The 24601-nt window shown below is 36.0% G+C and overlaps 1 long non-coding RNA gene across 1 annotated transcript; it reads left to right on the top strand.

Annotated features, from left to right (window-relative positions):
- Positions 1–966: 966 nt before the first annotated feature.
- Positions 967–15653, top strand: LOC129925704 (uncharacterized). Its single transcript, XR_008777426.1, has 4 exons — positions 967–1327; positions 11986–12138; positions 14555–14698; positions 15490–15653. It is a non-coding gene; the product is annotated as an uncharacterized LOC129925704 (long non-coding RNA).
- The last annotated feature ends 8948 nt before the right edge of the window (positions 15654–24601 follow it).

Raw genomic sequence — 24601 nt, 5'->3', positions numbered from 1 at the left:
GATAAGTAGGCCTAAATAAGTGCTACTAAAATTAACAGGCCCAAAATATGAGAGCGTGTATGTGTCGGAGGCCCATTATATATGAAACTGATCTTTCCAAATCAAGTCAAAAGTTTAATGAGTGGGAGAAATTACAATGCGCAGGTAAAAAAAAAATTGTTCCATTGAGCAAAACAGAGAGAGAGAGGGTCATGCACTTTCAATCTAAGAGAGGCTGACGGGCTTTAAAAAAAAAAGTGTTAGATTGTTCGTTAAAATGAGGTACGTTTATTATAATTTTAAAAAACACAGAAAAGAAGGGGTATTCTGATCATGATAACATGGAATGGGAACATATCAACGTAGTCAGTGTACACTGACATTCACTGCCATACTCATATTACTAATACTAGTAATACTAAACTAATGGTACATCTCTTAGAATCTTAGATCTATTCATCTATCATTTATTATGTTACTAAATTAAAGTACTATCAGTATCATCATCAGATTATCATGTATCATATTGTCGGGTAATCTATTTTCTTCTTTTTAAAAAAGTGCCTTACCTTTGCGTATTAAATAATCCAAATTCCAAACTGTTCCAAAAAATCCATGTTATTAAGGTAGGCATATAAAGTATAAAATATAATGGCTAGAATCGGCTAGATCTAGATCTATATCAACAAAAATCCAATATTTTTGAAGTATCCAAAATACGAAGCACGCTAATTTTTTATTTTTTTTTAGAAGCACGCTAATTTATAGGCCTACACACACAAAATTAATTGATTGAAACAGCAAAATGAGCCGCTCTATATTAAGTATCTAGATCTAGTTTTAGATCTAGGTACACGTTTGCTTTCACTAAAAGTAGATCTAGGTCAAACTTTTTTCCCCGTGTCTCCAACAAATCACGTGCATTTTAAGTTATAATTAGATTCTAGATCTAGAATCTAAATATGGCTCCTCATGTCTCGGAAGACAATGACTCTTGAATGAGTCGGGAGGACAGGTGAGTCACTGGCTTTGATTTCGTTTTGAGATGGGGCAGAATTTTGTGTGACTGATTAAGCCTTATATTCTGGAGTGGCAGAGTTTGACACAGTTCGTGCATGTATAGATCTATATATGTGTAGTGGAGTGGATATCTTATCAGGAAACACCGGCCACCCCGATATCCACGTGACCCTTCCCCCTAAATGGCACCTTGTGTCCGCGCATGACAAGGCAGACCAACATGGTCACTGTTGATTCGACCGGCATCTCCCGTATGTTACTGGACCTACGTCGTCTCCACTCCCTGTTTGTGTCTGGTTCTACACCATGTGTTTATGTATGGCTGCAGGTAATTACATTTTACTTTTTTATGTTATATTGTAATTTTATTTAGTAGTCTACATACTATGTTTTGTAACATAGAATATCGCTACCCCCGGCCCCCGGATTTCGTCCATGTTGTTGGACTATCGTTATTTTTAGAAAACCAGCATGTAAATGTTTCCATTTGTTAGGGGTTAGGGTACCTTTAGACTTAAGTATACCATACGAATTAGATCCCATATAGAATGTTAACTCAATGAGTGCGGAACGTCTATCCCATAATAGACGTTCTTACCCTACCTTTGTTTCGTTGCATTTTTTAATTAAAATTTTTAACTAACAACAGTGGAACTATTTTTACTTTATAAAAGAGTTCTTCATCCTTTGTTTACATAGAAATGAGAAGCTTTCGGCTTTATTTAGACATTTATTTATTACTTTTTTGGTAATTTCCGCTTTTAGCTGGCGTATTTACGTCTCTAGGCAGCACCTGGCAACCACTGGCCAGATTTTTGCGATGCCTCAGCGCTGAATCAATGCTAAAAAATTTATTTCCAGGGGGAGATAACCTAGTTGATTTTTAATATCGCCAGCTGAAACCATACTCGAAGAGAGAGGAAATAAAAACATATAGAAATAATAGAATTAATAGCGCTGTAGAGCCGACTCACAGACCTATATAAATATCGCCAGCTTATAGCGGATTGCAAGAGAGAGAAAATAAAACAAATAGAAATAATAGGAATATTTACTATTGCAGTAGAAGTAGTACTTTAAAAAAAGGAATAAGGGGGGGGGGGAGTAAAATATTATTATTTAAAATTGGAATGACATTAATAAAGCGTAAATTTAGGTACCTATTTTTTTTTCCATAGAAATTGAATTTAAATAGATTTAGGCCTATATTGCCCTATATATGATGGGATTATTGTATAGATCTATGAAGTTATATTTTAAATGATTTGATGAAGATTTAAGGTGCTGACAGCTTGTAACATTTTTCAATAAAGCTGAAATGAATGTTGAATTTAAATAGATCTAAGCCTAAATCTAGTGGACTAGTCTAGTGTAATGTTGTGTGTTATGAGACTTGTTGCATTGTATCTAGAATGTGCTTGAGGATACATGCAATAAACAACTGATGTCCTTATAGAAAAGAATTTCATATATAAATATTTATTCATTTAATAGAAATATCCCAGGTAAAATGACTGTCTTCTCTAATCTAGCCTCAAGAGTCAAGGAATGTGGCTAGGTAACCAAGGTCACTGAAACTGACTGACTGGCTCAAGAAATTGTTGAAACTTTGGGAGCGGGCTGGGAGGGGTCAGGGGTGGGGTTAAACAGCGGGAGCGGACTGGGAGGGTGGTCAGGGGGTGGGGTGAAAATGCGGGAGCGGGCAGGGAGGGGTGAAACTGCGGCATAAGGCTGGTAGGGGAGGGGTGGGTGTGTATAGCTGGATCCTTTGATCGGGAAACAACAGATTGACCAGAGAATGATGAAGTCCAGGTCTTACTGTAATAGGGCGTGTCGAAGGTGCCGAATAGGGCCAGATGCATTGCGCAATCCTGTCGTTGTAGGCCAATGAAAGTAACTATCAGTGCTTGCTTACAGGGAACTTCTACTGTCAAAAACAGTCTTTAGATCTCTATCGGCATTTTCTCTTGTGACCAATCCATCTCCACTTCCTCTCTAAGATCTACACCTCTATATTTTTCTGCCCACTCATCTCCCACAGTTTGGTGTTTTCTACTTTGTCGTACCAGTGTATTTTAAGGATATTTCTCAGGCATCTGTTGATGAAGGTCTGTACTATTTTTGTTGTCGCTTCGATTCAGTTGTTCTCCATGTTTCCGAACCATTCAATAGGACAGCCTTGACAATAGAGTTAAAGATTCTTAGTTTAGTATTGTTTGAGATGTGAGGAGATTTACAGTCAGGTTGGTGTGTAAATCAGTAAATGTCTGACGCGCTAGATTTATACGACGTTTAATGTCTTCAGGGTTAGGGTTAGGGTTAGTAATTTTTTTGTTAGATTTATCTGAATTTGACAAATTTATCATTCTGTTCTGCCTTCCCTTCCACAAGCACATCTTAAAGGTAAGGTAGTTGGGGATAAGGCGATTATATTTATCGTCATCATACCCGATCCGACTCTGTATCTATCATCGGAATCTTTTGCTCTATCGTTTAGGGGTGGTGGGGGGCTGAAATGGTAAAATTCAATACTCTACCCTCAAACTTGACTTTGCATTTACTACTGACTTGGCTGAGTGGCTGAATTTTACATTAGAGAGAGGTAGCGACATAATATATATTTAAAGAAATAATATTAACAATCAATCTAAAGGGTTGGTGGTGGATGTGAAGCATTAAGCGGGGAATCATCTCTACCTCCCCTCCACAGAATCCTTTGATGTGCAGGCCTAAATTATATAATGTAATTTTCCCCCGCATTCTTGTGATTGTACTTTTTTTTTCCGTTTGTCAGCTTTTCTTTTGATTCATGAACATTCTGTTGAAAATTAGTTATTGTTGGTATTTTCGGAATAAAACATGCGCTAAAAAAAATCAATTATCTTCTAAATTAAGTCTCTATTGAAGAGTGCCTAATTTTCTGCCTTGTCAAAAAGTGCCCGATTTCCCGGTCCCGGGTACTTAAATTACTGGGAGCTTAAATATTTCCAGACACCAGTCGATTGTGAGTCAGGAAGTATAAAACCATATGTTAATAGCAGAGCTGAGTTTGTCACCCAGTCCATCTACTGTACATACACACACACCGTTTTCCATTCATAGGACCAAGGCAGACTCAGCCTCGGGTCACAGAGGTCGTTTAGCTTCCCTCCCCTTATCACTGTTAAAGCAAAAAGGGACACCCATGAGCCGCTAGCGGCAGTGTTTCTCAAACTGTGTGCCGCGGCACTAGTGTGCCGCCGAAGATTTGCAGGTGTGCCGCGGGAGTTTTCAGAACGCCACACGTGCAGCGTTACGCAGGTCTGCCTACTATTAAATTTTTATTTTACGTTGCGATGACATCCCCACTTGCAACGACCAGTAATAGTAGTGGGTCGCTCCATATTGACGGAAAGGGGTGTTAGCTCTTTAGGTTATGAAATTTTCCACTATACATAATTATAATGACTCAAATGTAGGCCGCCTTAGCAGACGCAAAGCAGTTCTTGAATTGGTAACGATAATAATAAGCGATGTGTTTCGTGTAAATTGTTTAGGTGTAAGCTAATAATAACAAAACAAAAAAAAGTTACCCATGGAGAAATACGTTAGCAAAAATGAAACTGCGAAAGCATTAAATGAAAAGCAAGGAACCAAACGAAGGTACGAAGAAGATTACATCGGATATAGTTTTATATCTTCTGGACCTGAAGATGCTCCATTGCTATTCTGCCTGATCTGCAATGCAACTCTGTCGAATGAGCCGCTTGTTCCAAGCAAATTGAAGAGACACTTGGAAACAAAACATCCAGCTGTAAAAGCGCAACCGAAGGAATACTTCGAAAACATCAGGGCTCAACAAAATAAACAAGCTAAGAAACTTATGAATTACCTAACGCTGACAGAAAAGGGATTGATTGCAAGTCATAAGGTTGCTCAGTTATTAGCGAAACGCAAGAGGCTGCATCTGTCATTGCACCAGCTTTAGCAATAGTTGCTGAAACTATCCTTGGACCCGATACTGCCGAAAAAGTTAAGAAATTTCCTTTGTCCAATGATACTATCTCGCGCAGACTTATTCAAGTTGTAAACTTCATCAAATCTCGACCGCTTGCATCCCGACTTTTCTCAGAGCTTTGTGAAGCAATGGATTCAGACTACAAATGTCTCATGTATCACACCAACGTTCGTTGACTCTCCAGGGGAAATGTGTTAAAGCATGTCGTCCAACTCAAGGCTGAGCTGATTTCATTCTTGGAGGCTGAAAAAAAAAAGACTTTGGATTTTCTTTTCATGACGAGATCTGGTGGGTTAAGGTGACATTTCTCTTTGATATATTTGACAAAATAAATTCATTGAATTTAAGTCTTAAAGGACCATCGGAAACCATCATCACTGCATCTCAAAACTGAAGTCATTTGGTGAAAAATTGTCGTTGATGCAAAGTAAGATCTCGAAAGGACTGCTTTCCTACTTACAATGAATGTGCTTCAAATAAAGAAATGAGCCCCGAAATTCTGGACACTTTGACACATCTGCAGTCAGCATTGCAGCATTACTTTCCAACAGTTGGAAGTAATGAGTATGGATGGGTCAGCTCTCCATTTGGAAACAATGAAGCTACAAATCTTACAAAATGAAGAAGAAGAGCAACTCATTGATTTAAAAAATGATGCAGTTCTAAAGTCAAATTTTTGGGGAAAACAGCCAGGACATGTTTTGGATTTCAATCAACAAGTTATATCCTGCAATCAGTTTAAAAACAATCAAAATAATTCTTCCATTTGCATCTTTATGGTTTTGTGAGTTTGAATTTTCAGCACTGACTGAAATCAAGTCTAGGAAAAGAGAGAGGCTTCTTACAATAGACGATGAAATGCGAGTTTGTTTGTCGACTCTGGAGACTTGATTAGAACGCATTTGCTCTCAAAAACAGGCACACCCTACACATTAAATTTAATACTTAAAAACAGGTAAAATCTTTTTTTTTTCTTTTTATTATAAAACATCTGTTGCTCTTTGTGGTGTGCCGCGAAATTTTTGTAGTTTTTTTACTGTGCCGCCAGACAAAAAAGTTTGAGAAACACTGCCCGCTAGCCGAATACGCCATCGTCTGGATGTTATGTCATCCTGGTGTCTTGCTAACTTCTGCCCCCCCCCCCCCCCCAGTAAGACTTAGTTTTCTTTCGCCACTTTCTCTTCCCTATCTCTTCTTGACATTCTTTCATTTTCCATATATGACTCCCCTACCCTCTTGTGAATGGTAATTGGTGTGCGTGTGTGGCGTATTGTCTGAGTGTGACTTATATAACGCACCTGTGGTGTATTGCTCCAGTGGTCAAATATGGGACGTCTAGTAAGTGAGGTATGTCTTTGATGGTAAGTGAGATATGAACAATATGGGTATTTGGCGCTGTAAAAGTGGGCGCTGTTTTCTTGTTGAACTTCCAGACCGCCGAGCAGCAACTTTAGAACAGAATTAGAATACGACTAATTTCGTATTTATCACCAACTACCAGGATCCACTTGTCCAGGTGCTACGTTATGTTGTAATTATCTTTGACTCAACTCTTTTGACACACAAAATAATCAGCTCTGCAAAGTTTATAGTGCTTTGTTAACAGCGCTTAATAAATTTAATTATTATTTTATAGTTATTTGCAGGAGCTTGCATACCTAGATAAACCAAACTCTATCCTAACCCTAACCTTAACGGTACCTAAACTGTTAATATGAACATTAGGCCTATATCTAGAGGGAAAATGTCGATTTTGCACATTAACGTAACCTGTAGCTAATCAGTTAATGAGCAGATTAGCTAGCTTAAATATATAGCTCCTCCTTCGTAGCTGAAGATGAGATTATTTCCCATTTTCTATGACTTTGAAGATGGCTTTAAAGTCCATTTTTTCTGTTAAAAAGCCGAACACATAGATGGCATGGGTTGCCTGCTTCTTTTCTCACCTTCCTTTTTTTTAAATCTTAGATCTACGTACTTTGTTGATTACCAATCTCATTGCGTTATATCATGAAACACGACACTCACGGCCTCAGGCAATAAGAAAGTACCTTGAGCTATAGCGTTTCCCTCACACTCCTTGAGAGAACTCTTAAGGGTGTCTTTGTAACGTTTGTGTTGACCCTCCCACGCAATTGTTGCTGTTTATCTGTAACAACTCAAGGAGTTCAACGTCTGTTATGTGGTCAAGCCAATAATCCAAATGGATTATTCTCTAATGCAACTCTAATGTTTGCTTATGCGCCAACTATGTCCAACCCAAACCAAAGACTAGCTAAGTAATGTGCACATTGATGGATTTTAAGCTTTAGCGGTACTGTGTCAGCGTGCACTTGTCTCCTCTACCGCCTTAAAATCGTTTTCAAAACTAAAATGTACTAAAATGCTGGTACTGGTAAATCTACCTTAGTTTAGTCACCTGTCTGGAATGAGAAAGTAGGGGGTGGTGGAATTAATATGTCTCATTAATTGTTTTGCCATTAATAAGATACCTGGTAAGCTAAGTATTTTTTAACTCTCAATAATTTCATATAAAACACACGCGCAAGCACGCACGCACACACACACACACATATATATATATAAAAGAAAAACAACAACACTAGAACAGATTTTTAATATTTTAATAAAATTTGTCACATTCAATAGAACACAAAAACATGAATCCTTAACAAACTCAATCTACACCAACACACACAAAAAATAAAATATAATAGTATATTGAGAAATAATATAGATTCACACTAGTGAAATGTACATCTATTTCCTATTTAAATAGGTCTACATTCCCTAACTCTATCTTAATATATTAAGATTTTATTTATGTAATAGTTGGCAGCATATTATAACTCATTATATTTATTTTAACCAACAAAATCCATCTGGCAACAATTGGCTGCCTAGGAGCTGTTGCTATCATCATTCAAACATGGCGGCCGTATGCAAATCCGCCAGCCAAAACATGATCATACCGAAACTACTGAAGAAACTTTATAATTATTCTAAAATTTATCACAAATAAATAGTTAGTAATAATGAAGAATATGATCTAGTATCTAGATATATAGATTAGATCCAGGTAGGTCTAAATTTAGCGTATTTATATTTTTATATCTATATTATTAGTATTTTATCTAGATCTAAATCTATTATTGTCAGTAGGTCAGGTGTAGTCTGTAGATCGAGATTGACTAGATCTAAGCTTTTATGATACTTTTATCTATAGACTTGGACTTGGACTCTAGATCTAGTCAATCTAGACCTAGATATATCTCTAGATCTAAGCCAATCTAAGCTTATGGTAAATAAAAAGAAAGGAAATGGTAGATCTACATCAAATAATCATCCACTGTGGGCATTTTTTCCCCATTTTCTTTTTTTTTTTTTTTTAGTATTCTTTATCTGTAAAAATCTACAACATCATGGCTATGCTTGTCCAAGACACACCCACAATGTTTACTACTGAAGAAGCTTTATTGTTTTATTTATACTTCTATGAATTGTAATAATGAAGATCTTGATCAAGATTTAGCATAGGATGAAGCAGACTTGGACATTATTAGCATTTAGACTTAGATCTAGTATTGCCTTGCTTAGGCCTTAGCCTTAGACTGTAGGGCTAGGTCCTGAATGTAGATCAAGGTTGACTAGATCTATGCTTTTATCTTTACACCTTTGTAGATTCCTATAGAACTAAGCCTAAGATAAATGAAAACAACAGAAATGGCAGATCTAAATCCAATATTCATCCACCATGCTAGGCCTTTTCTTGGTATATTTTCTAGCAATTTTTTTTAGTATTGCTTTTTGGTAAAAATCATCACCATCACAATACTGGTTCAAGTTGCACTCCAAAAGGTTTACTACTAAATAAAAGTAAAGTATAAAACTATTCTAAATCCATAATTTATCACAAAGGAACAGTAATAATGATCTATTAGATGTCTATATCTTAGGTAAAATGAATTAGGATATTTATTGTCCTTCATCTAGTTAGAGATTTAGGCTTTGATCTCTCGCTAGCCTATGTCTTGCACTGGTCTAGTATTAGAATAAAAGATGTTCTAGGCAAATAAAAAGAAGACAAATCTAGATCTATATCCCATTGATTCAAATGTACATAATATTTGAGTGCATTTGGTTGATAGATTTAGTACTGGTATCTATTGTTATTGGTAGTAATGAAAAGCGCAATAATTTTCACTTTTTTTTTCAGACTAAAAAAAACAGGTAAAAATAATAATATAATCAATGATTCATCATCTTTTATTGACTGTTTTATCAGATTTCTTTTTGAAAATGCTGTAAATAGTCTAAATATGCTGTTTCAACAGTAATACAAAGAACAAAATCTAAATTTAGGTCTCAAAAGTTCTAAAGTTGGCATCCATTTTTTTTTCTGAGTGTCATATTATTTAGATTATAATTTGTATCTTATATTTAAATAGAAAGATGTTTACATTTTCACATTCCATTCTCCATTCATTTACCTTTACTTTGATACCAAATATGTTACTATAGCATTATTGGTACTTAAACAATAAATTTTTGTTTTAGCCATGTTTGGAACATTTTCTTATTTTTTTTAAAAAAGTAGCATTTTTATGAAAAAAAAACACAGCAGTCAAAGAGTTAAATGTCCATCTTGTTAATCTAATTCTACAACCAGTGTGTAGATACTGGCTTTTATGAACCAGTTGTTCTATTTAATTGTTTATGTCTTTTATTTTTTGTAATGTTTCGGGTGTTCCATATCTCTCTTGTGTTTGTATAAGACGAGATGGTTGGTTTACACTATATGATTTTCTTTTCGTTTTTTGTTAAGATTTAGTATTTAGACTTTGATGTTGTGTCTACAACTTGGTCTAACCATTTACTGCTTATTAATTATTTTTAGTTAATGCTCATTATTGTTATTATGTTTTATGTTTGCCTTTGGCAGATCTTAAATGTACAATAAACAGTTAGGAATCGTCCTACGAGTTCCTTTCATCATTAGAATTTAGTTGTCTTCTGTGCCAAACCCACCACATATGCATCTGTCCTACGTTAGCTTTCTTCTTCTTTCTCTCGACTGATGCGATGCAGCTTCGTTTCTTTTGCACTCGGCGAAGTTCAAGATAACACAATAATCAATAATAAACCAGGTCATTACCATGTTTTGGCATCTCAAATCTCAATTGATCTAAAATATAGCCTAAATATAGCCATAGCAGATCATGTTGTTACTCGTTAAATTTGATAGTAGACCTACAATCATAGATCTATCATCATGACACATGCTGCCATGCATGATGTAGATATTTATCCTTGCATGGTTCGTGATGGGGCTAATAAATTACCGTGGTAGGTGGTGAAAAATGCTCTAGATGTCTACAGACATAATTTGATTAATTTTGATGTGCAATTAAAAATGCAGTTGAGATTCTTACCAAAAGATAAGATACATAGATTATAGTGTGTAGATCTACAAATAGTGGTAAAATGAAGTAGCTACCACTTTCTGTTCCCCACCTACCAGACTGTATTTGTTTTGAATAGTTTGAAAAGCAGACTTTAATTTTTGTCTAATTTTGTAATCAAACACTTGAGATAATTGTTCAACTTTAAATTATTTCATGTCAATATGCATTACTTAGGGGGGTGTGGTGACTGAGTGGTTAAGCGCATGGCTTCCAAACCTGAGGTCCTGGGTTTGAATCTCTGTTAAAACTGGTATTTTGAGCTTCATGATTTTTAGGGTGCCCCTACTCTAATGGGCATCTGACTTTAGTTGGGGAAAGTAAAGGCGGTTTGTTGTTGTGCTGGCCACATGACACCCTGCTTGTTAACCATTGGCCAAAGAAACAGATGATCTTAACATCATCTACCCTATGCCTATGCCTATGGTCTGAAAGAGGAACTTTACTTTCTCTTTACTATGCATTACTTACACTTTGAAATTCTCATTTTCTCATATTTCAACTCAATAAATAGTTATTGGATTAAATATTCTGACAGTTGTCACAAAGGGTGGGGACATAGACATTTAATTCATACATCATACTGCTTGTGCGCAACAAAGGACACATAACTAACAATTACAAAGGAATGTAACTCAAATATAACAAGTATTAACAGCATTGAGTCCCAATCGTGTTAAAGCATACATGATTTAAACAAATACTTTCATTCATTAATAATTATTTTGTTTGTGTTCAATTTTATGAATACTGTTAACTTTATAGTGTAAAATTAATCATCTTTCTGCTTAAAAAAATATTATTTACAAACATGATGATGACATCATTAACAGATGAAAATCTTTGTCCTCTGAGCACAACATTTAGTTTAGGAAAAATGAGCTCACAAATATATGTTACAGCTTTCTATTAAATCTAGTTCTTTAGAAACTACATTGGTTTCTCATCAAGTTTAATTGTCCCTGGGTTCAGCTTTTATATAAAAACACTAAATAACTCGGTCAAGATGAACAGTGGACTTTATTACACTTGATAGCGTATATCATATATTTCATTTTCTTTTGTTGTCTGGATGTTTAAGTTGCAACATGTGAAGTTTGTAAAAATAATGAATTCTTATGTTTGTATACCATCAAAAAATTTGACATTGTGACTTTAAGCACCACTGAGATGGAGATATCAATTATTTAATTTGGAAACATTTACTTTTTTTTCCTTAGAAATTTTGTTTTTGATAAAATGTTTTTTAATAAGTTTTAGAATTAATTATCTTGTTTTAACTGTAGGGGATTAAACTGTGAACCTTACCAACATTCATGTGTTTAGAAAATTCATTAAAAAAAATAGAGAAAAAGATAAATGCAGCTCTTTTTTCTAATATTCTAATATTTCATTGTTTACACAACCATGAATAAGATGGATATCATTTGTATTTACTTTAACTAATAGTCACATTTCAGGGTTTTAAGACATGATCTTGAATATTGAAATGCCATTTCCTTTCATTAGACTTATTCTTTTCTACAGATTGTTGAACCAGTCATTCATTGACATTTGTTTATAGTAAACAAAGGAACAAAATGAAGACACAATGTCCAGATGCATGAATTGGAGATTTAGTAACAAAAGAAAAAGAACCTCATATGCTGAACATAAAACTTAATGGTTTTTATATGCTCTGTAAGTTCTTTATTTACAAAACCTCCATACAATAACGTTGCGTTAATTATTAAAAAAAAACATCTCCATAACTCACTAACAAAACATCACTGTAATCTAGTAATAAAAGTTTGCTCTAGCCCAATGAGAAAATAGCATTTTTTAAAATATACATATGTTATAAACTTGACTTTTTTTTCTTAGCTAAATCACTTTTTAACTTGTCTTTCTGTCTGTGCCCCTAAAATTTTGCTATGAAAAAGTGCTACTAACCCATAGCCAATACGTTATGTCTGGTACTTTTGTATTCCTCTAATATTAAATCTGCCGCTGTTGGGAAACAGGTCATGTCCCACAGGACATGCGTGACGCAACTATAGTCACAATATACAAGAACAAAGGGGATCGGAGTGACTGCAACAACTATAGGGGTATCTTTCTCCTCAGTATAGTGGGCAAAATCTTTGCTAGAGTGGCACTATCCAGGCTGCAGGTGATAGCTTCTAGAGTCCACCCAGAGTCTCAGTGTGGATTCAGGAGCGGTAGATCCACTATAGACATGATATCTTCTCTACGACTACTGCAGGAGAAATTCAGAGAGAGAGACAGACCCCTTTACATTGTTTTTGTTGATTTGACTAAAGCTTTTGACATGGTCAGCAGAAGTGGCCTTTTCAAACTCCTGAGGAAAATAGGTTGCCCTCCCAAACTACTGAAGTTAATTGAGTGTTTTCACGAGGAAACTAAATGTACTGTCAAATTCAATGGAGCCCAATCAGCATCTTTTGAGGTTTGCAGTGGTGTCAAGCAGGGATGTGTGCTCGCACCTACTCTGTTTGGCATATTCTTCTCCTGTCTACTGTATTATGCGTACAGTGACATAAACGAAGGTGTGTTTCTCCATACAAGATCCTCTGGAAAACTAATGTATCAAGGCTGCGGGCAAAAACCAAGGTTAGGAAGCTACTCGTCAGGGAACTCCTGTTGATGCAGGATGATGCAGCTATTGTGGCTGATTCTACAGTCCATGGTTGACAAACTATCTGCTGCTTGCCAGAAGTTCGGCTTAAACATCAGTCAAAGCAAGACTAAGATACTTGTCCAAAACACAAACACTGCACCTCAAGTAAGCATTAATGGCCAACCACTAGAAATTGTTGATTACTTTTGTTACCTTGGCTCCATCATATCCAACAACATTCTACTGGATAAAGACATAAACAACAGGATAGCCAAGGCAATGGCCACCATGTCACGGTTGCAGAAAAGAGTCTGGGACAACATATTGCTGACTAGCAGTACTAAAGCCCTAGTCTACCAGACCTGTGTGTTGAGCACCTTGCTGTACGGAAGTGAAACATGGTCAACCTACTCATGGCAGGAAAAAAAGCTGAATGTCTTTCACCTCCGATGCCTAAGGCGGATCTTTAAAATAAGGTGGCAAGATAAGATAACCAATGAGGAAGTGCTACATAGAGCAGGATGCCAGGACATCCGCTCTGTTATCAGCAGCAGACGCCTTGGCTGGCTTGGCCACGTTCGTAGAATGCCAGTAGGTCGACTTCCACAGGACATCCTGTATGGCGATCTAATAGAAGGCAGGAGAGCCGCTGGTCGCCCACTTTTACGTTATACGGATGTATGCAAACGTGACATGAAGCTCTTCAAAATCGACACTGGCAACTGGGAAGAGGTGGCACTGGACAGATCCACATGGAGAGAGAGCATAAAGGAAGGGTCACAGATTGCAGATGTCATACACAACAGAAGCAGAAAGAAGGATGAAAATGCAATGGCGCCTGGTGATTATATATGCCCAACCTGCGATCGCAGCTGTGTATCAAGGATTGGCCTCTTTAGTCACACAAGAAGTTGCAAAGGGAAAAGATCGTCTCTCGAGACGTAAAATGCCACAGACAATATTAAATTTAGTAGTTATCAATATCACTAATACAGTCAATTTAGGTTAATTGGACTACATTGGGACATGATTGATTCAGTCAACAACCAGATCAAGAGTCCAGAGCACAAACATCAAAGTGGAAAGGAAAAACTAATAAAACATCAAAAGTTGTGTATACAAGAAAGCTACTGTAATAAAGAAATCAAAATGAACACTTGCTGGTATTAGCAAAGCTCAAGACAATAAAAAATGCCCATGATATATTATAGTTCAAGCAGAATAAAAAATGATTTTCAATTAAAAAAAAACAACATTTGGGCATTCCTTCATTATTATTACATCCTACCCCAAATCTCCTTTAGGATGGCAGGGTATGAAACTCTGGACAATCATGGTAACAGTTCACCCATCATTTTTTAACTCTTTTTGTTAATTTATTTTGTAATTCAGTATTTGATGATTTAATATATTTTATCTCAAAAATGTATGTATTGATTACAAATGTTCCTAATTTGAATCTTATTGTATCACCAGCAAAACATCAAATCTTGCGAAACCAAGTCCTATCAATGGTCTTTTTCCTTCTATTGGATCTGACAAGAATACAAATAGAATAGCTCATGTTCAGGATTCTATTTACTGTGCAGTTGCTGTTTGGTCACTGGCTCAAGTTTATAAGTATTTCAGCTTTATCATTTCATGTTTGGTATTTTTAGCTGCTGCCTTTTTTTTTTCAAAGTCTGCCACTTTTATATTAATAAAAACTCACCTAGCACTAGTAGGGATAGAGATTTCTAAATTGAAAACCTCAGGTGGCATTAACTCCATTTGTTAGCGTTTCATAAGGAAAGATTTATGTGTCAAAAAAATTAATAGGTATTGAAGCATTTGGGATACATGTGGTATAGGGTTAAAACAGTTTATAATTATGTTTCTTTTTTTTTCCAATATCCGGGTTGTATATTTCTTTTTTGACTTGAAGTGTGTATAATTCTTAATTCTAAACTGGTTTTAGTTAGTTATTATCCTCTGGTATCTACTTTTGGTCAAAGTGTCTTCCAAGTAAAGATACTGCAATGGTTACAAATAAATTGGTTCTCAAACACCAAACAAAAATCTACCCAGAAATAAGTTTCTTTATTAAACTATGAAACATAATTTCATTTCAGTCAGATTTTCATCAGAATAGATAGCAATCCTTTGTTAGTCAATGTCTCACTGTAAGTCAGATGCCAGGAGTGTTTAGTTGTTTATGATAATAAATATTTTAGCTAACAAAATAACTTGGAAAAAATTAAACCTTAAGATTGTGTTACAAAGATTTATTTTAAAGGTTAGGGTCCATTTTTTGGTCATAATTAATATTTAATTGGTGCATGTTGACTTGAAAATTAGTACAGTTTTGATGACTAATTGAAAATTAGTATCTTTGTATGCACATAATTAATTACTTGATTATTTCTATCCAGAAAGATTGATGATGACCAGGGCAGTATCATTAGTTGGGCCAAGCTGATGATAGGTATGTTGCAATGTTGGATATTCAAGTTGGCCTCCTTCAGTCTTAGAGCGACTATGGTTCATCTCAAACACTTTTCCATGTGCAATGTTGGATATGACAGGCAGATAAAGTGAGTAGTTTGTTTACAACCAAGCATAGAATATCATTGCATATCAATATTAAAATCATATTGTTTTGGTCAGTGCATAAAATAACTAGGTTTGGATTACTCCTGGGTCCTAGGGTCTGCACGTAAATTACTTAACAATATGCTTTCTTAGTTTGGAAATCCAAGACATGTGCAGCTCTAAAAAAAATATGTATTGGTGGTATAAAATTTCTCTACAAATCAATAGTTGGCTCTTGGGGGAGTTACCACCTTCTACCAAGCGCGTCCCCAGGTTGCGGATAGGGGAAAGACCCTTAGATATAAGGGTTAGCTGTGAATAGCAAATAAACAGCCATGGTCCAACTGGTTTGCAGTCATGGAGGATGAGATGAAGTATTCCAGTGGTTAGATTATTTACTAAAAACATCTCAGAAATCCAGGGAAATGATTGCAAAAAGTGAGTTTAGGGTGCTCTAACTCTAAACCCGGGTAGATGAAACTTGTTAGCTAGGGATAGCAGTTCATCTAGGAGAGAAAACTCCGAAAATAAACACCTGCTGCCTTGCAGATGATCTTGGATGATCAAATGCTATGGGAGCACACCCAGAAAGAAAAGCAGGCTGAAGTCGGAGTCAATGGGCCTCCTGGCGCATAACACATTGACACTAACCTCATCTATGTTGGAGTTCAGTAACCATTCTAATAGATGTGGTGTCCTGCCTGTGGAATCCCGCCGCGCAGGTAGGGGGCCCGGCTCTCCGCCTCGAAGGAGCCCACACAAGCGAGCTGGTGGTTCTTCTGTCTCTGCCTGTGGAGCCAGGAGCAGGGACAAGAAAGTAAAAACTACTGGCCAACACTCCAAGACCAAAAGTCTAAAAATCTTACAATGGAACGCAGAGGGCATCCAAAAGAAAAAAGAAGCTCTAAAAATATTTCTGCATGAGAAAGAAATTGATGTAGCTTGCATCCAAGAAACTCATTTGAACAGTAATCTTTGTTTCTCCATTAGAGGCTACACCTGCATCAGACAAGATAGAGAAATCAGACCCAAAGGAGGAATCCTAACCCTCATTAAAAATGACATCCCTACCACAGACATAACTATGCCCAACTCCTCAGAATCAGAAATAATGGGAACTAAGCTAATTCTCCCAGATGGAAATATTAATCTATTTAACTGCTACTTCCCACCAGACAAGGAAATAGAGATTGACCACATACAAATACCTGACCAAGAAGACTGTCTAATCTTAGGAGATATGAATAGTCACTCTCAGAGCTGGGGATACCCAGACCTAAATGCCAGGGGAGAAGAAATTGAAGAATGGCAAGCAGAGAACAGACTTATCTTGCTTAATAAACCTGAGGATAAACCAACCTTTTTCTCAAGAGCCTGGCTAACATTAACCACTCCAGATCTAGCCTTTGCAACTGACAACTTATCCAAAAAGTGCACCAGAGAAGTTGCAGACCAGCAAGCCACCAGTGACCACAGACCCATATTGATCAGTATCGATACCTCCTTCAAAATATCAGAAAACTCCACCATCCCCAGATGGAACTACAAAAAAGCCAACTGGCACCTATTCTCAAAGCTCACAGACCTATACACAACTTCAATAAACTGCAAATCAAATCAGGTTAATAAGTCATTCTCAGCTTTCTCCAAAGCAATCCTCCTAGCAGCTAAGGAATCAATTCCCAGAGGTGCAAGAAAAGATTATATCCCCAACTGTTCTGATCACCTTTAACAACTCCACAATGCCACTATTGAAGCCAGAAACACAGTAGAAAATAACCCTTGTATAGAAAATAACATAAATCTAAAAGCAGCTAACGCAGTTTTCAGGAAAAATTACCTTTCCGCCATGAGGAAAAGTTGGCATGAAAAAACAGAACAACTAAACGTAGATAGAGACGGCCACAAACTCTGGCGTATAGCCAAATGTTCAACCAGGAAGAAAACAGAACAACTCCTATAGTAATAGAAAAGGACAACAAACCCCTGAAAGGCCAAGAAGCAGCAAATGAATTCATTAAGTTTTTCCAAAGCGTAGGACAAATACAAATTAATGAAAGTAGAAATAAAGATGTAAACTCAGAAATACAAGATAAAATTAAAGAAAACAATCCAGCTTACTCCTTGGGAATGACCACTAATCTTAAAATGAAGGAACTAGATGAATCCCTAAAAGTCCTCAAACCAAAACAAGCCCCGGGCCCAGACAAAATATCTAATGACATTCTTCTTCACTTGGGTCCTCAAGCCAAAAGAAAACTGCTACAAATATTCAATGCTAGCTGGAAATCTGGCAGAATTCCAAACATCTGGAAAAAAAGCCATTATGATCCCTATAATAAAGCACGGCAAACCAAGAAATAAACTGGATAGCTACCGTCCCATCAGCCTCACTAGCTGTACTTGCAAACTGATGGAAAGAGTGATGAATAGAAGGCTGACATGGATCCTTGAGTCAAATAACCTACTCACTGAAGCCCAGGCTGGCTTTAGAAAAGGCAGATCAACAGAAGATCAAATTGCCTTCATCACACAAGAAATAGAAGACGGCTTTCAAGAAAAGAAACCAACAACAATTGTGTGGGTTGACTTAGAAAAAGCATTTGACAAAGTCTGGGAACAAGGTCTCTTGCTCAAGCTAATCCAGCATCACATATCCCACAGAATGTACAACTGGATAAAGGAATATCTAAATAATAGAAAAGCCTTAGTTTGCATGCAAGGACAAAGAAGCCACACAGTGGGTATAAAAAATGGCGTCCCCCAAGGAGGAGTCCTATCCCCAACACTGTTCCTAATATTCATAAACGATCTAAATCAAAACCTACCAAGAAATGTTAAAAGCAGCATGTATGCAGATGACCTTGCCTTAATTAGCACAGAAGAATATGTAGGAACATCGAAATTTCGATTACAGGATGCTCTCGATATACTCCATAATTGGTCCAAAGACTGGGGCATGTCCATTAACACAAAAAAGACAACATATACCATATTCTCACTGTCAACAAAACAACAAACAATAATATTAACATTAGATAAGGAAGCTTTAGAAAAAAATGACAGCCCTACATATCTTGGAGTCACCTATGACCCGAGACTAACCTGGAAAAACCAAATAGATAAAACGCAGAGTAAAGGCATCCAGAGACTATCCCTCTTGAAAAAATTAGCTGGCACAGATTGGGGAGCTAATCACAACATCCTGAAAAAGACCTATACCAGTTATGTAAGACCTGTACTAGAATATGGTGCCTCAGCATGGGGCTCAGCAGCCCAAACCAACCTAAGAAAAATAGACAAGGTTCAAAATATTGGTTTAAGGATTATGACAGGAGCAATCAAAACAACACCCATAAGAGCTATGGAGGAAACGCTGCCCTGATCTCTCTGGATGAAAGAAGAGATAAAAATCCTTTCCCAATTCACTAAATTGGAAACCTTGGAAAGGCACCCACTCAGAACAAAAATCCACAAAACTGGCACAAAAAACCGTCTCAAAAGGACCAATTTCTTACAGGAATCTCTAAACCTAAAAAAGAAACACCAACTTGAAAAAATAACTCTGGAATCCTCGATACACTATAACGAATCTCTACCCTGGGACGAAAGCCCTCTTCCTACTATAAGGGACCATATTGAAAATATAAAAAGAAAATCTGATTACAGACCAACAGAGCTCAAGGAAATAGTGAACTGTTTTCTACATACCAATTACCCTAGCAATCAGTGGATCAGATTTTACACGGATGGCTCATCCCATATAGCCAACACAAATGGAGGAGCTGGAATACTTATCGAATGGCCAGATGGAGGAAAACTAGAAAAATCCATTGCAACTGGAGAGCTCTCTGACAGTCACAGAGCAGAAAGGGAAGCACTAGCTGCTACCATGCTAGCAAATCATCCAAGTTCCCCTCACAGTCATATTGTCTTGCTAACCGATGCAAAAACAACCCTCCAAAGCTTGCAAAACTCCTCTTATTCCTCTTATATTAAAAACCTCAGAACAGCACTTACAAAGCTCAACAACAACAGCAAAAAAACTGTTATTCAATGGATACCAGCCCATATACAACTAGAAGGAAATGAGAAGGCTGAAACACTCGCCAAGAGTGGGAGAACTAACTCTCAAATAAACTCTGCACTCTATCCAGAAGAAATGAAGAAATTAATTGTAAACAAAATAAATGAGAAATGGACGATCTCTCATCCAAATCACAAGAAAGATGACGCTTACTATAAGCTATCCCGACAAGACCAACGTCTAATCTTTCGACTCAGGACCGGACACAACAGAATGCGACAACACATGCACCAGAAGCTCAAAATTGGAACCAGTGAAATCTGCCCATGTGGAGTATCAGAGAATGCCGACCACGTCCTCCAAAACTGCTCTCTTTACCAAGAGGCCCGTATAAGACATTGGCCCCAAATCACCCCAATAGAAAGAAAACTATATGGAGAGCTCCCTGATTTGGAAACCACTGCGCAGTTCATCTCATGTATTGGTCTAGTCATATGAACACTCCAACATAACAATGAGAACGATGAAGAAGAAGAAGAAGAAATAGTTGGCTGCATTATTAAGTTATCTTTCATTAGATATTTCTCAATCAAATAGCATTATTAATTTATGTGTCTTTAAATAAAAAGCACATTCATCATTGTTCTCAATTAAATGTCAAGTAAAAAGTTTCTCCATGGTAACAAAAAGCATATAATGTTTTCTAGTAGACTTCAAATTTAAAATGTTTCCAGTTGACATGAAATAGAAAATCGTACAAACATAACCTTAACTATTTGACAATAATGAAGATAATAAATTGAATGAATAATTTTGTCTGAATATTTTAGTGTGTTAAGTAAATATCAAATTTAAACTAGATTTGAGTACAATTGTTTTTTCTTTTTCAAAGGTAGAAAAGTTCAAATCCAATTAAGTCCAGCATATGCCCTGCACTCTACATTGGATCTTGTCACTGGTTACCCAGCATACAGAGGCAAAGAATATGAACATTTGCAAGTAAGTTGTTTCTTGGTCATCAGGAATCTGTAGCCAAAGACACAGCCATGTAGAAAGATAAAACTATTAGTAACCTAATGTAAAAAGCAAAAGTTACATGGATAGTGCATGAGTGCTTGGACATTGATTCTAATCTAAAAATGAATAATCCTAAAACGAGTCAGTAAATTAGTTATGTTACGAGCAGATGAGACTCTTAATCTTGATTAACAAACAATAATATGTCAATTAAATTACTCCATTTTTCGGTTTCTTCTCTTCCTATTTCAACACAAATTTGCACCTTTCCACATTCACACTATGCTGCACACATAACAAATTACCTTACAAGTGAACAATTCAGCAATATACAGAGCATATAGGATAAATGCCTGATGGAGGATGTCTTACATCCCTGAGTAGATAATAGATCATGTGCCACCAAGCAGACATAAGACCTGTTTGATCAAAATGGATTTTTTTTTGTATGCCATTTGTCAGGAGTTTTAAAAAAACACTACCACAATGTTTTTCCAATTTAATAAGAACAAAAATAGAAATGCTATTTAACCTATATTTCAGATAATAAATGAACACCTTTGATTTGGATTCCTCAACTGAAGGAAACATACCAATACTAGAACAGTCTTAAAAAAACAGCAGTGAGGCCAACTAGGTCAGTGAAACACTAGGTTTAGAGACTTCAGGATCAAAAGACATTTAGTATTGCAACAAAAGTACATAAACTAAACAGTAGATTAACAATTAAAAAACAAAACTTGATAGAATGCTCAGAGAGACAAATAAATGATTTCTAGTTCTTTAAATTCTCAATTAATCTTTTTCAATCATGAAATGAGTCTGCCAAAGTTAGCCAATTTCATAGTACAATTATGCTAACTGTACACCTGCTTTGGGCTGATGGCTCTGGGTTTAAAATCTGTCTGCCACAATCCTCTCCCATCCTCCATGAGGTTTGGGATCAGAGGAAATAGTCTTCAATTTTCTTAAGTCATTAAGTGACTAATTAACATGAGCAATTCAATATCATTTTTAAAAAGTCTTCTGGTGTGTTTGACTGATGCAAACATTATTTATATACTTTAAGTGTCATCAACATGATCAGTGCTTCCCTCTAACAATCCCTATTTATAACATTTTTGAAGTAAGGTCTGTATAGTATAAGATAAGAAAATAAGATATAAAAAAGAAAAGCTTATAGCTTTAAATGTTAAAATTATCAACCAAAATCTTAAATCTACAACAAAAAAACAAATCTTTAGCTTGTGATTAATTTGTGAAAGATTGTCCCATACTAAAGAACTGTGAAATGAAATTAACATTGCTCTTCTATAATATTAGTGCAACTCTGAAAAACACTTCAGAGAGTCTAGTTGACTAGATTAAAACTGTTGTGAGAGACAATATGACCTTTCTTTTCACCTGGGAAAGATCATGACAGATGGAAAACCTTCTTTTCATAGTTATTTCAAGTTGACAAGGGGTGGGAATCTACTGGAATGGTTGAACAATAACAATATCACGCTAACCCCCACTCTATACTTATGCAGTCATTAGTCAAATCATTGTTTTATGGATGTAGAGCCTTGACACTTTCAGCTGATTCACAAATATGGATGTGAGTCTCAAGATTATTTCTTTGTTTACATATCTAAATATTTCCTACACTATGCATGACACAGATTTAGAAAATAAATATAATTAGCTTTAGGAACTAAAGATCACTAAGAACAGTCACTTCATCGCAGTCGATTCATCTTTGGTCACTTCATCTTTGGTCACTTCATCCCCTGGTCATTTCATCTCCTGTTCATTTCATCCCCTGGTTATTTCATCCGCTAGTCATTTCATCCTCTTATCCACCAAATAATAATTGTAAAAAGGTTGAAATTAACAGTATTTCATTTTATTTCATTTACAAGACAAAAAGTGTGACACATTAACTAAGAACAGAATATAATGTCATTAAAAATATAAAAATTTAACATTTATAGATATAGAGCTAATGTAAAGATTATTTTGCATGTTAATTGAAATCATTTATAGATATAGAACTAACGTTTATAGAGCTAAATTGTTTTTGCATGTTAATTGAAAGATAAGATAGGCTATTGATAGTTGGTACAGAAGACAATCCATTGATTCGTATTGCTGTACATCAGGGGTGGGCAACCTTTTAGTATCGAGGGCCGCGTTAAAAAAAAAATTGGGAATATATATATATACAACTTAGAAAAGATACGCTAGCTAACTGTGCAGAATGTCTTTTAACTCATATTTACACTGTATTTTATTCACGTTGTTTTTTTTTTCACACTCCACGTTGAGGAATTACAACAACAGCTAGCAACTTTTAAAAACCAATTTTACAATTTTTTAAAAACATTGCTGTTGTCTTTTAATATTATATTATCCCCACAAATATACAGTTGTACTTAATGTGCAGTATTTTACTTTTTACACTCGTACATTATGTTCCGGAACTATGGAACTAGCTTACTAGTTGTTACCCTTGTGACTGATGTCAAATTACAGTCAGTCAACATCGACCAGTGATAATACTTGTTTAGTTCCCACACATACAAAAAAAGAGACAATATATGTTCTGGAAGTTAAAAGTCGGGACGAGGGATACCTGCCCTTGAAGAGCATCACCTGAGAGTGCTGACCATGTCCTTCAATGGTGCATACTAAATCAAGTGACCCGAACAAGACTCTGACCCCAAAACCGTCCTATATAACAGAGTCTATTCGAAGAAATGTCATCTCAAAATATACATGTAAAATGAGGACGACGAAGAAGAGGAACAGATGTATGTGTACCCAAATAGTGTGAACAGCAGCAATGTTTTTTTTTACATGTGGAAATAGAGCTTCAGGCACCCATAAGACTCCCGTGGAAGTACTAACTGGGACTTCTCTTTGCTTGGAGTTATGTCCTCTGGAGCTGAATCAGTTTCTAGTGAGCTGATGGTATTGCAAAATGGTTTTTGACATTTAAAATTTGCTTTTATAAATTGCACAATTAAGGAATCTAAATAAGTGTTGTACTTTTCATCATTTCACTATAAATAGTTCCACCTTTCAGCAAAGGAAAATTACAAAACCTGTTTTCTTTTTCTTGTTTGTAGAAATGAGAAAGCTTTGTTTGAAAAGATTTAACATGCATTAACATTTCATATGCAAACAACCAATTGTAATAGCACCTGTAACAAAATCACCAAATCTGTCTTCCACTTTTCATTAGAAATATTGGTAACTAAGTCCATGCTAAGCTAGGGAATTCATTGGGCTGTTGAAAGTTTAACCCCTTCCGTGTAATGAAATTTTATGCAGCTTTGCGCAAACTTTCCTGTTTAGAGTTTATCTCAGTCAAAGATCAAGCTGCATCAGTTGTTGCACTTGCCATCGTGTTCCAAGCCTACCCAACACTCAACACAGTTCTTTATAGCATTGAATAAATACTGATCAGAGATAGTGTCTTGAATTGAGTGTATTGATATATAGCCAATAAGCGTAATCTTCGTTTACTTGAAACTTTTTATAATGAGACAGTTTCAATAATTTATAAAGATATATTTTTAATATATTTGCATTTTTATTTGTATATACTGTGGGCACACCTGATTTCTGTAAGTGTCGGCGGGCCGCATACAACACTCCGGCGGGCCGCATGTGGCCCGCGGTCCGTAATTTGCCCACCCCTGCTGTACATCATTCTTAATTTCTTAGCCAGTGTTACGTATTTCTTGCTGTCAGCATTTATTAGAAATTAGAAAAAATAAAATGTTATATCTGGGTTTGAAATTGCATGCTCATATTCAAGAAAGAATGATTGACAATTAAAGATAAAATAAAAAAAGATGGCCGTCAGGAGAAAAGTTATCAGCAGCATGATCATAAGTATTTTAATCATTTTCATCTCT

The sequence above is a fragment of the Biomphalaria glabrata genome, chromosome 4 (genome assembly GCF_947242115.1).
Source record: "Biomphalaria glabrata chromosome 4, xgBioGlab47.1, whole genome shotgun sequence".
Taxonomy (NCBI): Eukaryota; Metazoa; Mollusca; class Gastropoda; family Planorbidae; genus Biomphalaria; species Biomphalaria glabrata.
Note: the sequence above shows the minus strand (reverse complement) of the source record. Positions and strands in the feature narration are given on the sequence as shown.